The 13,309-nt window shown below is 44.8% G+C and overlaps 1 pseudogene; it reads right to left on the reverse strand.

Moving 5' to 3' along the window:
- Positions 1-4,108: 4,108 nt before the first annotated feature.
- On the reverse strand, positions 4,109-4,222 carry LOC136655134 (5S ribosomal RNA; annotated as a pseudogene).
- Between the last annotated feature and the right edge of the window lie 9,087 nt (positions 4,223-13,309).

Here is a 13,309-nt window from a genome sequence, read left to right on the forward strand (position 1 = left end):
AAATGTAGTTAATCATCTTCATTTCTGTTTGGGCACTCTACAAGCTGTGGTCAGTATAATCATCATTATAGTATGTCTGAGCCATGTCATAAATTCTGGTTTTCAGTTTTGTAAAAATAATAACCATGAGACTAGACCACTTCAGAGAGTATCTTCTCTGCCAATCAAAATATCAAGCTGTTCCATCAAAGATCCCCCCCACCCCACATATACGCATTTTCTTCCCCTTCAGATTTCTTCATTTACTGAATCACTTTCCTAAGAGATTTCTATCATAAGTCAGGTAATTTACTGATCTACTCTGGGTCATCAGTTTGAATATGTAATTTCAAAGTCTGTGGTGTTAGGATTTATGTTACGTTTGAATTTTGCAAGGCCTAAAAGAAGACACACTGACTTTTTGCTACGTAAAAGCAGTGAATTAAAAAATCATTTTACATTGAAGTCCTTCTTATGGGATAACTAGAGAGTAAAACCCTGCACCAATCACTATATTATGCAGAAATCAATGCTCTTGGTAGAAAAGATTGAGTATTCATCTGTACATATTCAGTTGTTACTTGCTGCAACTGCAAACAAGGCAAGGAGATAACAGCAACTAATTTAATGGTAAAAATATCTATCCAGTAAAAGCTAACTTGATCCTGCTGTCATGTCACAGAGGCTGTTAAACCTTTATCAGATTACAATGCAAAATCACTACATGTCAAACTAGATAATATCCCTCTTGTGTAATTGGGGGCTGTCTGCTTGATTTTCTTAACTAAACCGTATGTGCAGAGTCTAATCCAGATTAGAACTGTGGCAAGTGAAGGAGAACGGCAACGCTTTTACTTTCTCTGCATTTCTAATCTGGATCATTCCCCCCACCACCATCACACACACAACCACTCCAGAAGAAAATAGCACCTGTGGTGTATGTGTAATTCAGATTGGAACCCGGGTAGGGGATGCCTGAAGATAAAAGATTTGAGTAATAATGCTCTAAATAAGCAAGAACCACTCTTATCAATCTGTCATCCTTCAACTTTGGACAACCTAGAGTTCATTCTTATTTGTCATGGCACACAGGAATAACTATTGGCACCTCCCTGCAGCAAAAAAAGGTTTGATTAAACAGTGATAGTGACCTGATTTTCTTTGGTTGATCAGTGTAATCTTAATCTCTTCAAGAGTGTATTGTAAATCAGCATTCAAAGAAGATTAATGTACAGGAACCATGCCTGAAATTCAGAAAGTTCAAAACATCTGTCCCAGAGAAATTCTGTTTGCCAGAACACCTCTGCTCTGAAAACTCATCACACCATTATTTATACTGAAAACATAGCTCATTAATTTCTCTTTTCCTTACAATAACATAATAGCATTTATGTGGCTTGTCTAGAGATCAAAGGGCGCAATACTGACCGGCCCTTGGGCCAGTTCAAGTCCCTTGCGCCAGCTCAGGAGGGTCGCAAACTTGCCATAAGGCATGTTTGCACCTCCTCATGAGTCCGCAAGGCAGGCACGTGGAGGCACGCCAACCTGCAGAGGCTGATGCAAGTCTCCGTGCCAACGGAGGCACTGAGTCTTGCATCGGCCAAGCTCAGCCAACGGAAGTTTCTGGGATGGGTAGGGAGGAGGTAGGAGGAAGGTGGGAGGGAGGTGTTCTGGAGCGGGGGAAGGCAGGCTGTGGGAGGCCCTGGGGTGGATGAGTGGGGAGCGGGAGGTGGGGCTGGGACCCAGCAGTTATGCTGAATCCCAACCCCCATTCCCGGGGAGTTCAGAGCGGCTTCAAGCCACTCCGCTCTCCTCGGACCACTTCAGGAGGTGGTGCAAGGCTGAGGAGACCCATAGGAGCCAGGGTGTCTTACCCAGAGGTAAGGAGAAAAGTTTCCCTTTGCCCCTGGCTGAGCCGCTTTGGGCCCATACCCTGTACTGGATACAGTGCAAGCCTCTTGTCTTGCCTGTTCCAGCACAAGATAGAATTGCGCCCAAAGCGTTTCACAAATTTTGTTGTAATCCTTACTGTCCTGTAAAGAAGCTTATATGATTCCGCCCCCTCCCCATTATTGCAGATAGAGGGATGAAGCTGAAAGAAAGTAGTGTGTGTATGGCCAACTTGTGAGCTTATAATAGAAATGAGATCTGACCCAGGGACTTTTTGAGTCACAGTTCAGTCTATTAGCTAGTACATTTAGGGCCCAATCCTAAGATCCCTTGCACCGGCCTGAGAGGGTCTTAAATGTGCTGTAAAGCATATTTGCGCCTCTTCAGAAGTCAGCTGTGCTGGCGCATGTAGGTGCGCTGGCCCATGGAGACCAGATCCAGCATCTGCGGCAGCAGAGGAAGATGAGTCCATGCCAGTCAAACTTGGCCGGTGTGGGGTCTGGGAGGGCAGGGAGGAGGCATTCCGGGGTGGGGGGAGAGCAGACGGCAGGCAGGTCTGCGGGTCGGTAAAAGGTAAGCAGGGGGTGGAGCCAGAACCCAGCAGTTATGCCAGATCCTGTTGTCAGGCAGCCTGGGCCAGCTCCGGGCTGCTCGAATCTGTGCCACCTCTTTAGGTGGCACAGAACCAAGTAACCCCATTAGGACTGCAGCGACTCCCCCCCGGGGTAAGAGGAAGCAATTCCCCTTGCCCCAGGCTAAGCCACTTTCAGCCTAAAACTTGTGCTAGATACGGAGCAGGCATGCTGTTTTTCCCATTCCAGCTCAAGTTAGGATTGGGCTGTTTTTGTTTATGCAGGCAAGGAATTAAGCTGAGGCTGAAATAAAATCCTTCCTACCTTGATTTGTTTGTTTGTCCTTACATTCCTCTGAACTGACCTCAGAAGTTTGTACGGACTGCCCTACCCACCTCCGGTCCTGAGGACTCTTTGCACTGCGTGCTCTACCTACTGCCGTGCTCCACCTCTGGTCTCCAGGAGGTACAATGGCAAGGCCAAAGCTGTCAGTGGGTTCCAGCTGAGTTGGAACAAGGTTGTGCAAGCACCTCCAGTTGCAGACCTGGAAGTCATGCGGCTCCATCTCTCTTAGCTGTGGAGTCTTCCTGTGGTTCTGCTGCAAGGCCGGAAGGAGCTGTGTTGCTCTTGATGGCTCCATCCAAGCTGCTTGGGACAAGAGGTAGTCTCAGCTTGTATCCCCGGGGAGCGGCACAGTCTCATACTGCTTCATTGGAGGCCTAGATCAGCTGCCTCATTGCAGGAGTTGGCCAGTGGCAATTATGGGGCCTAACAACCATACTGGAGGAATTTGTACCTGAGAGGTCAAAATACAGTGTATGGTTTTTTTTGGGATCAGTGATTGGATAGCAGAGCAAATGACCTCAAAATATCTCCAATTAGGCTAATGGTAACAATGAGACAAATTTTTTCTAAATAACATAACATTTATTTAGAGAAACAAGGAAAAGGCAATGTTTACTTGTAAGATTAGTTGCATAAATATTTAACAGAAGAATATAGTAAGAGCCCTGCTGGATCAGGCCAAAGGCCCATTTAGTTCAGCTTCCTGTATCTCACAGTGATCCACCAGATGTCTCAGGAAGCACGCAAGACAACAAGATACCTGCATCCTGTTGCCATTCCCTTGCACCTGGCATTCTGAGTTAGCCTATTTTTTAAACAGAAACAAACTAATTTATAACGACTGAATTGGTTTATAACTCCCGTTCCTTCTTAGAACTAGTTTGGTCATGATCCAGAGTCAGTATCTGCTTCCCCCACATTGGCCCAAATTAAGCAAGACCTCAAGCAGCCAAGCAAGGACTTCTCTGCTACTTTGGGATCTCAGCCCTGATCCAGCACTGCCTCTGTTCTTGGGCTACAAAGTATGATAAAGGGGAACGTGGAACAGATTCAGATGGGGGAGCTGGATTCCCAGGGCCTCGGGTTTCTCTTTGGAGGAGGTGGGTTACAGTGGTTTTTCAAAGGCTAGATTGTATCTGAGGACAGCATCCCACTCCATCAACAGAAGCTTCTTCCAAGAACTGGTCTAACCAGGATCTAATATTACCACACGTACCACCCATATATATATGGCCACTGACACCTTGCCCCATGAAATCCCAATGGTACTGCGACAAATTAGTTTTGGTTGGCAACCTTCAGTCTCGAAAGACTATGGTATAAGCCTACAGCATCCGGTATTCCCAGGCGGTCTCCCATCCAAGTACTAACCAGGCCTGACCCTGCTTAGCTTCCGAGATCAGACGAGATCGGGCATGTGCAGGGTAACAGTTGCCTTATTATTAATCCATAATAATTATTAAATAATTAATCTAGAAGTGTGCATGGATGGCTATTTTGACATATAGATGGAATCAAAATATATTCAGATACAATCCTAATCCGTTTATTACTTTAAGATAAATGATGATAATTGCTTATTACATAAAGCATCCGGGTCCCATTTCAGAATATATTCACCCTGAAAATTGAATTTCACTTTTCATCTGATAAGCAGAGATAAATCAGAATGAAAATATAGGTCAGTATGTCCTGTCCCAGATCAAGGCATAAGTACCTGATAAAAATCTGATGTTTGTGAGAAACTGCAAACAAAGGTTTTCAGTGTAAGTTTTGGAGCTTGCTTTATATATGTTTGAAAAACAGACAACTAATGACCCTTTGTCAAGTTAATGATAAAGACTGTTGTGCAATTTTCTGTAAGTAAAAGAAGACAGTATAGGCAATTTCCTGTACATAGGCCATCTTCAATTTTGCAGACTTCCATCAATGTAGCAGAATGCTGCTTTCTTGTGTAATACAACTGTATAGTGTTTATTCAACCCTTGTGTACTCACATGAGTTTGACACTAATCAGCAGTAATGGCACAATTACAGATCCATGCTGGAAAATAATGTTCATTGACTTAGGAAATGTGCTCCTTGGTTTCAGCCTTCATTCTTGGAGACCTTAGCCTTTGACAATACCATTGAATTTTGGCAAATTCCCAAAATATATTAGTCATGAACTCATTAAAGATACAACAGGCAACACAGTACACAAAACACCATGCTTCCCTCAGCACTCCTAAATAATACCTTCCGGAATGCTTATCTTAAATTCTGTCTCATTAGTTATTTTAACATATTTGCATAAATGAACTCATCAACAAATAAGCAGCAGCTACAGGAAAAGTTTCATTCAGGTTATGTCATTGCATTCTAAATTTTGTTTTCCATATGTATAAGAAAAATGTTCGTAGAGAAATAAGTCCGTCCCCCCCCAAATCCACTTTGTGGGGGATAGATGTATACAGTGTGTGTGTGTGTGTGTGTGTGTGTGTGTGTGTGTGTCTGTCTGTCTGTCTGGTAAGGGCAGTTCCACAGTGGAACAAATTACCAAGGGAGATGGTGGAGTCTCCCTCACTGGAGGCTCAATGGGCACCTACTGGAGATGCTCTAGAAGCATTTACTGCTACAGGCAGGGGTTTCGACTAGATGACTTTGTGGATACCTTCCAACTGTGTGATTCTATGATATACCAGTTTATATCTTGGTCACCCAGGACTACTGGTTTGTTGTGTCCTCCTCTCCCTGTCGGCTCTGAAGTACAAATCCAGTGGGAGGCAAGAACCTTATAGGAGGAGGATGTGATTTTTGTCTGTGCATGAAGATTTGCCTCCTTTTTCCCCTTGGTTCCATGAGTGACGATGGATGGAGAAGATGTGTTCGATTCACTAGGACTCATTGCTGGCAACTTTTTTCTTGCTCTGCAACTCTTCTCTGTACTTCATTTTTTTTTTTAATCTGCCTAATGGTAAGGGTAATATTGGAGCAGGGGAAGAAATAGGGACAGCAGCCAGCCTCCTTCATGTGAAGGGAGGAGAAAACAAGAGGCTTGCGCTGTATCCAGCGCAAGATAGGGACCCAAAGCAGCTCAGCCAGAGGCAAGGGGAAACTTTTTCCCTTACCTCCGGGTAAGGCACTTTTGCCCCTATGGGTCTCCTCGGACTTGAACCACCTCCTGAGATGGCACAAGTCCGAGGAGGGCAGAGCGGCTTGAAGCCACTCCAAACTCTCTGGGAACGGGGGTTGCGATCCAGCATAAGGTGGATTGAAGGTGGTGTTGGAGATGACAGTCATTGCTAAGGTCGGGAGTCAAAATGCTTTTTTCGTGGATGAGCATGAGCCCAAGAACTGTTTGGATACTACCCCGCGGCAAATCCCCCATCCCCCCATCCAAAGCATTGGTTTTAAGTGGCACTTGCCTGATGGCTAAAAGGGCCCCCCCACTACTCTTCTTACTCCTACTAACTAGCTGCCCCTATCCACAGGGGATAGGAAACAATTACTTGTCTCTTCAAATGACTGTTGTGGAGGATTATCAAAAAACTGTAGGCTTGGGATGACTCATTTGATGGGGAAGAGAGGAGGGAAACTCCTCTGGATTGACAGGAATGAGGCTCAATACCACTTCTTTCTCGCCATCCACTGCTTCTCCCATGTCCCTCAGTGCTGCAGTGCATTTCTTCTGCTGCATCATCCCTGAGCCACTCAGGCAGGATATCATAACTCCATGATCAATGCAGTGGAATTAGTCTAGGACTACAAAGCATTGCACAGTTGTTCTGGAGTTTCCAGAGTGACTATTGCCCTCCTTGACCTGCTTGTACTTCCTCTGAAATAGCTTTGGTTTGCTCCTGAATGCCACTAAGCCCCTCTGGTAACCCTTGTCCTCCGGTTTCTCTGCTTCAGCTTCTCTGAATTGTAACTGAACAGACCCAAATTTCCATTTTTTTTTTTGGCAAGACCTGCCTGCACCACATCTTCCCAAAACTCTTCCTTGCTCCACAGAGGATTCCTCAGATAGCAAAGAAGTCCCCCTCTGCTGAGAGGAGAAACGAACTGTGGGAATATTACTTTTCTCCACCATGAGCCAAAGCAAGGTAAAGATGCTTAGAGCCACTTTTCAAACATTCAAACACACAACACTTTTGCGTCTTTTTCTCAGGCAGCCCAATCCTGAGTTCCCGTGGCACGCAGCTTCGGTGCCACCAAAAACAGCTGCCGCCGGATCCTGTGTGCCACAGGCTGCTGCAGGCGGCACCTCGGGAAAAAGGGACTTTTGTCCCCTTCTCCCAGGTAAGGGAAGTAGCCCCGCAATGGGGCTACTCAATTTACTACTCAAGGTAAAAGTGTTTGTGTAGAGTACTGAGCCCCACTCAAATGGACAGGATCCGGTGGAGCAGAGCTCCACTGGACTCGCCTCTCTCTCTCCCTCCCCGCTCCCTCCCCCTGGCATGCCTGCCTCCCGCCTGCCCTCTCCCCGCCTCCCACCTCCCCATCACACCTCTTCCTTGCCCTCTCTCCGACCTCTGCCTGCCTCCCCCTCCCCGAAACGCCTCCTCCCCACCTACCCCCGACCGCCAGAGGCCGGGCATTCACCCGGATCTAGCCCAGCACCGGCTAACACTGGGCTAGCATAAGCGTTCACCCGGCAGTAAGGCTCGCAAACATGCTTTACGGCATGTTTACGACAGTGCAGGCCGGCGGTAAGCTGGCACGTTGAGCCCAGAATTGGGCTCTTACTCACCACAAATGAGGTGGCTGTCCTTCAAAACTGAAAACAAGCTTAGAAGGAACTGAGGTCAAGAATGGTTGTCTAGGATGCTGTATCATCTACCAAACTCATGGATATTGAGAATCATATGGGTTTTGAAACCATACGTCATCTAGTTTTGTATGGGGTTGCATTCCTCTTGAATAGCAGATTTGCAGTTTGGAAATGTTCCTGGACTCAGTCTTGCACTGGGATGCTGAGATGTCAGCTGTGAACTGGGATGCTTTTGCCAGTTTAGGTGAACCAGCTGTGTCCTTTTCTGAGTCAGTCAGGTTGTCTGGTCAGTGATTATATGATAGTGGAGTATCACAAGGCATTCTGCATAGGGCTAACTTTGAAGAACACCCAAAAATGTCAACTAGTGCAGAATGCTGCTGCATGATGGTTTGCTAGCATAAAGTCTCTACTTTATCATCTGCACTGGATGCCATTTTCTGGGTGCAATTCAAGGTGCTAAGTGATTTTGACTTTTTTAAACTAAACAGACACACAACCCATTCAACCACCCCTCTGCAAGCCTGGCTCCAGCTGGTGGATTTTTCTTCAGATGCTGCAATTTGAACTAGGGGGCAATCCTTTAAGGAAATGAGGGATTTGGCATTCTTCCTGCCCTCAAGGCACATGGTGTACATGGGATCTCAAGAGTGGGACAGAATACTCAACAAAGCTCTGGAAGTTTTTGAGGTTGATACTACACATGCTCAGAACTCCACTGTATAGGCCTGCATAGTTGAGCACTCAAAGAAGAATAGTTACATGTAGTCCACCTGTCCTTTCACTGGTTGGATATTTAATTATAGAAGATGGAAACTCTGTATTTATTTGAAGAAATCAGGAAGTTCCTTTCCCATGATCCTTCAGTTCTTTTTGGCACTGTAGTTATGGGCCAGAATCTGTAAAATGCTGTCCCTGAAAGCCCTTTTGAAAATGTTGTGAATAATGGAGATTCTATAGTGACAAATAGTCTGGAGACTAGGAGATTAAGATGAATCATCAATAACTATCCGTGCCTCTCTAAATGCTTACTAACTGATGATGGCTGCATGATAGGCAAAGAGAGCCATGAGTAACCCATGCCACTCATCATCAGATCTTTGAGAGCTCTCTGGAGATACCCACGTTGATGCTGAATACATCTTGTTTCTGGGGTGTGTGTTAATTTAAATGCTGTATGATTCACTGACTCCTGCTGTTTCTTTGCAAATGTGGGCACGATACACTTATATTTTCAAGCAGTATTTTTTAAAAATTGCTTCAGCTAGTGCCCACCCTCTGTTTTTATCAACATGTAAGCCTAATACTCCATGTAAAATGACCAATGCTTTCAAATTAATGTCGGTTCTTTATCCAGTTGTAATACTGTATTTTCAATTGACTAGGTGCTTTTTTATCTGTTATCTATTATGATTGATATTGTTATCATCATCCATAGTATCTCTAAATTTTGTAATGGGCAGCAAAATATCTAAGGGATAAAGGATCTAAAATAGCCTTTGCTGGATGAGAGCAACTATCTATCCAATCCAACCCTGTTCCAACAGTATCCTGGCCTCAAATAAAGCTGATATCAAATAGTCAGAAGTATACCTTTTCTGGATGTAATAAATTCATATATTTTTATTAAAATCCTCATAGGTGTTTTATTTTGAGGGAGTTTCAATATTTTGCAAAACTTATGTGTTTTCAAGTACACCCCTGAGTTGCTACTGGGAATTCTGAAGGCCTCTTTCATAACTTGTCAGTCCATGGTAGCTCTCTCATCTATTTACCGGATGTTTGTTGTTAGAGAATTTGATGGGGTATAGCAGCGGTTCTTAAACTCTCTAGGAGAGTTTGAGCTGCAGTAAGTCCTTGTGGGGGGGGAGCGCTTTAAAGTCGAACACATATTTCCTGAAAATAAATACCTCAAAATACCTCAAAAATCACTTTGACTGCATATAAAAAGTTTCATCTGTCTTTTCTCTTTGTGAATTTTCCCAAAAAGATAATACAGCAGGAAAGGGAGAGAACTGAACTGTGAGACACAGCCCTGTGGCACTCTGTCAGACTTCAATAATACAGTGACATGGTACAATACAAGCCACTAGGGCCCCAATCCTAACTAAGAGGTGCGCTTGCAGAACAGGTGTTCTGCCAGCTCTTCAGGCCTTTGCGCTGTTGAAAACACGCTGGAAAGTGCTTTGCAAAAGCCATGTACACCAGTGGGAAGGCCAGAGCCTTCCCATGCACACACTGGTAGGGAAAACATCTACTAGAACATGTAGGACTAATGCAGGGGCAAGGGGTGGGTGGAATGGCCTGGGATGGAGGTGAGATTGGTGGTGCTGGTCCCCTCCTTAACCTATCCCCCTTCCTGCTGACACTGATCAACGCAGTCTTATGCCAGTGATATCACAGGTCTGAGTTGACCTTTTTATGGTTGCTGGGGCCTACCCTGGGGCAAGAGGACAAATGTGTCTCACCCCAAGGAGAACTCTAGCAGATGAAATTCCCCTGCAGGATGCAATGTAGCCCGCACTGGGGCTGCTGCATCAGCATGGGTGAATTAGTTCGGCTTCGGCTTTATTACTAGGAATACAGGTAGGGCCTCAGTATCCACAAGGGAAATGTTTTTGGATGCCTACAGATAACTAAAACTGTAGATAACAAAATCCATAGTTTTGGCCCATTTAAGGACTCAGAGCTCCGGTCACCTACAGAAGGCTTTCTAAGAACATAAGAAGTTCACTTAGTGTGTTAGGTGGGGCAGAGTCATGTGGTCACTACGGCAATAAGACTATATACCAACTACTATACTGTTACGTACAACTAGAACCTGGTCAGAAACTCTTCTGCTGAATTTCTGACTGCCTGCCAAAGGCACAGGACCTGTTTCAGAGATCACCTGAAGGTGGTTATCCCAATGGGGATGAGGAGGAGGAGCAGTTGGGATCAAGAACATAAGTAGAGCCCTGATGGATCAGGACAAAGGCCCATCTAGTCCAGCTTCCTGTGTCTCACAGTGGCCCACCAGATACCTCAGGGAGCATACAAGACAACAAGTAATTTGTCCAATCCCTTTTAAAGGCATCCAGGTCAGATGCCATCACCAGAACCTGTGGCAAGGAGTTCCACAGACTAATTAAACTCTGAGTAAATAAATATTTTCTTTTGTCCTAATTCTCCCAACACTCAATTTTAGTGGATGTCCCCTGGCTCTGGTTCTGTGTGAGAGGCAAAAGAACATCCCCCTATCCACTTTATCCATCCCCTGTGTAATTTTGTATGGCTCAGTCATGTCCCCCATCAGACACATTTTTTCTAGACCAAAGAGCCCCAAACACTGTAGCCTTTCGTCTTAAGGGAGGTGCCCTAGCCCAGTAATCATTTTGGTCACTCTCTTCTGCACCTTTTCCATTCCCACTATATCCTTTTTGAGATATGGTGACCAGAATTGGACACAATACTCCAGATGTGTCCTTACCATCAATTTGTACAATGGTATTATAATAGTAGCCATTTTATTCTCAATACCTTTTCTGATTATCCCAAACATGGAATTAGCCTTCTTCACCGCTGCCGCACATTGGGTCGACAGGTTTATTGAGCTGTCCACCACAACCTCAAGCTCTCTCTCCTGATCTGTCACAAACAGTTCAGAACCCATTAGCCTATTTGTGAAATTTTGATTTTTTTTTGTCCCAATGTGCATTACTTTACACTTTTCTGCTTGCAGCTCCTGTGGGCTTCAAAATGCTTCCTAGAAGCAAAATATCCATGACTTCTGGGTTTTAGACAAAAATCAGAAGTGATGTTTTTATGTGCTTAAAAGGCGTTCTGAGGGTGGGGAAAGCCCTCTGGCCCCCTCCTTGTACAGAATTTCTCCTTATACAGAACTTCTTTGCCACACTTGCTGATTTATTTTTTAAATATAAAGCTGCTTATGGTACTCTGTACCTGATTCCCACTACAGTGAGAAACTCACTGTTATGTCATTCTATCACAAGTGCACTAGACCCTAACAATTCTTGTTATTCTGATGTATTATTTTCAGTATTATCAGAATGAATGGGTACAATCAGAACACAAATATTTACGGACCTCAGACATGAGCTTCAACTTATCACTTACTGAATTCTGTATAGTATACGTCAGAGCCCCAAAATAGACTTGTTCTTCTGAGCTCTTCCCAGTGAAAACACGTTTCTCACAATTGTGCATTGCCTCTGTCTGAGAGACTTTGGCAATAACAGGATGTGGACAATAGTAACAGCCCAGTCCTATGCAGAATTGGGCTGTCTGGTGTAGTGATTCTTGTGCTGGACTAAGGGCCCAATCCTATCCAACTTTCCAGCACTAGTTCAGTCTTGCCAATGGGGCATGTGCTGCATCCTGTGGTGTTCAGGGCAGTCATGGACACCTCCTCATTTGTTACCTCAGGGCTGCATTGCAGCTGCATCAGTGCTGGAAAGTTGGATAGGATTGGGTCCTTAGACTTGGAAGATTCTCATTCAAATCCTCGCTCAGCCTTGAAGCTTCCTGGTTGACCTTATTTTTATTTATTTATTTGATTTGGAATCCACCTTTCTCCCTGGAGGGCACCCAAGGCGGCTAACCGCGTTTAAAAATAATAAAATACATCAAAAAATACATAAAAAGAACAATAAAATAGATTAAAAGTAACCAGCAGCAATAAAATCAGCAGTAAAAACAATTAAAAGCAGCCATCAGGCATCAAAGGCTTGCTGAAATAAAAACATCTTCAGGCCTCGCCAGAAGGTTAACAGTGAAGGAGCTATTCTCAGCTCAAAGGGGCCAGTCACTATCTCTCTGCCTAAGCTACCTCACAGGTTAGTTGTGAAGACAGAGGGAAGGAAAGAGCTATCTATACACCCTGAGCTCCTTGGGAAAAGGCAGGCAGGCAGGTTGGGGCTGTCAATGTCAATGGCCATTCTGTGAGCCTTGCCACAAGAGCTGGCAGCACCACAGCTTCGCCGCTGGACCCACTGTGCCCTCCAGACCAGGTGTCACAGGTGGGGGTGAGAGAGGGTGAAGGAGTGGGAAGATTGAGGTTATAACTGGGTGGGGAGGGGGGAGGAAGCAGGGGCAGGGAGGAGGTGGGAGGGGCTGGGTCTGGTGGCAGTGGCACACACTGGATCTTATTGCCTCCATTTTGAACCTCCCTGCTCCTTTTCTCTATCCAGACATATTCCACAGAAAGATGTGGCATTTATCCCTAGAAACTCATAGGTGGCACTAGGGCTGAAGCTGGGGTCAGTCTAGATGTTTTATACTTACATCCTGTTTGCCCTCAGGTTGTCCCTCCACCCCTGGATGCAGTGTGCATCTTTTTGGCACTGCTGTATTGGTACAGCTGGCAAGGGATAGGATTGGGGCCTAAGTCATTTTTATCTACCTTGCAATGGCAATGTGGCGATTATTCAGATGTTACATTTTTGTAAGACTTCATAGCAGCACAAGTTACTCATGTATTTACATGTGTAGGGAAAGTGTAATGGTGTGTGATGCAAGCAGCAAACTGTGGGCGTCACTTGCAAATAGGTCTGTCCTTTCTATAATCTATTTTATAATTCTGAGATCTAGGAATATCTTATAGAGCAGCGATTTTCAACCACTGTGTCACAGCACATTGGTGTGCTACAAATAGTCCTTAGATGTGTCGCAGGAGTTTGGAGGAGGGTCATAGATTAGTAGGGCCATTGGGGACATGAACCCCTGGCCAACAGTGTAGAGTGTCTTATTAATTGTCAAAAAAATTATGATG

The sequence above is a fragment of the Tiliqua scincoides genome, chromosome 5, assembly GCF_035046505.1.
Source record: "Tiliqua scincoides isolate rTilSci1 chromosome 5, rTilSci1.hap2, whole genome shotgun sequence".
Classification (NCBI taxonomy): Eukaryota; Metazoa; Chordata; class Lepidosauria; order Squamata; family Scincidae; genus Tiliqua; species Tiliqua scincoides.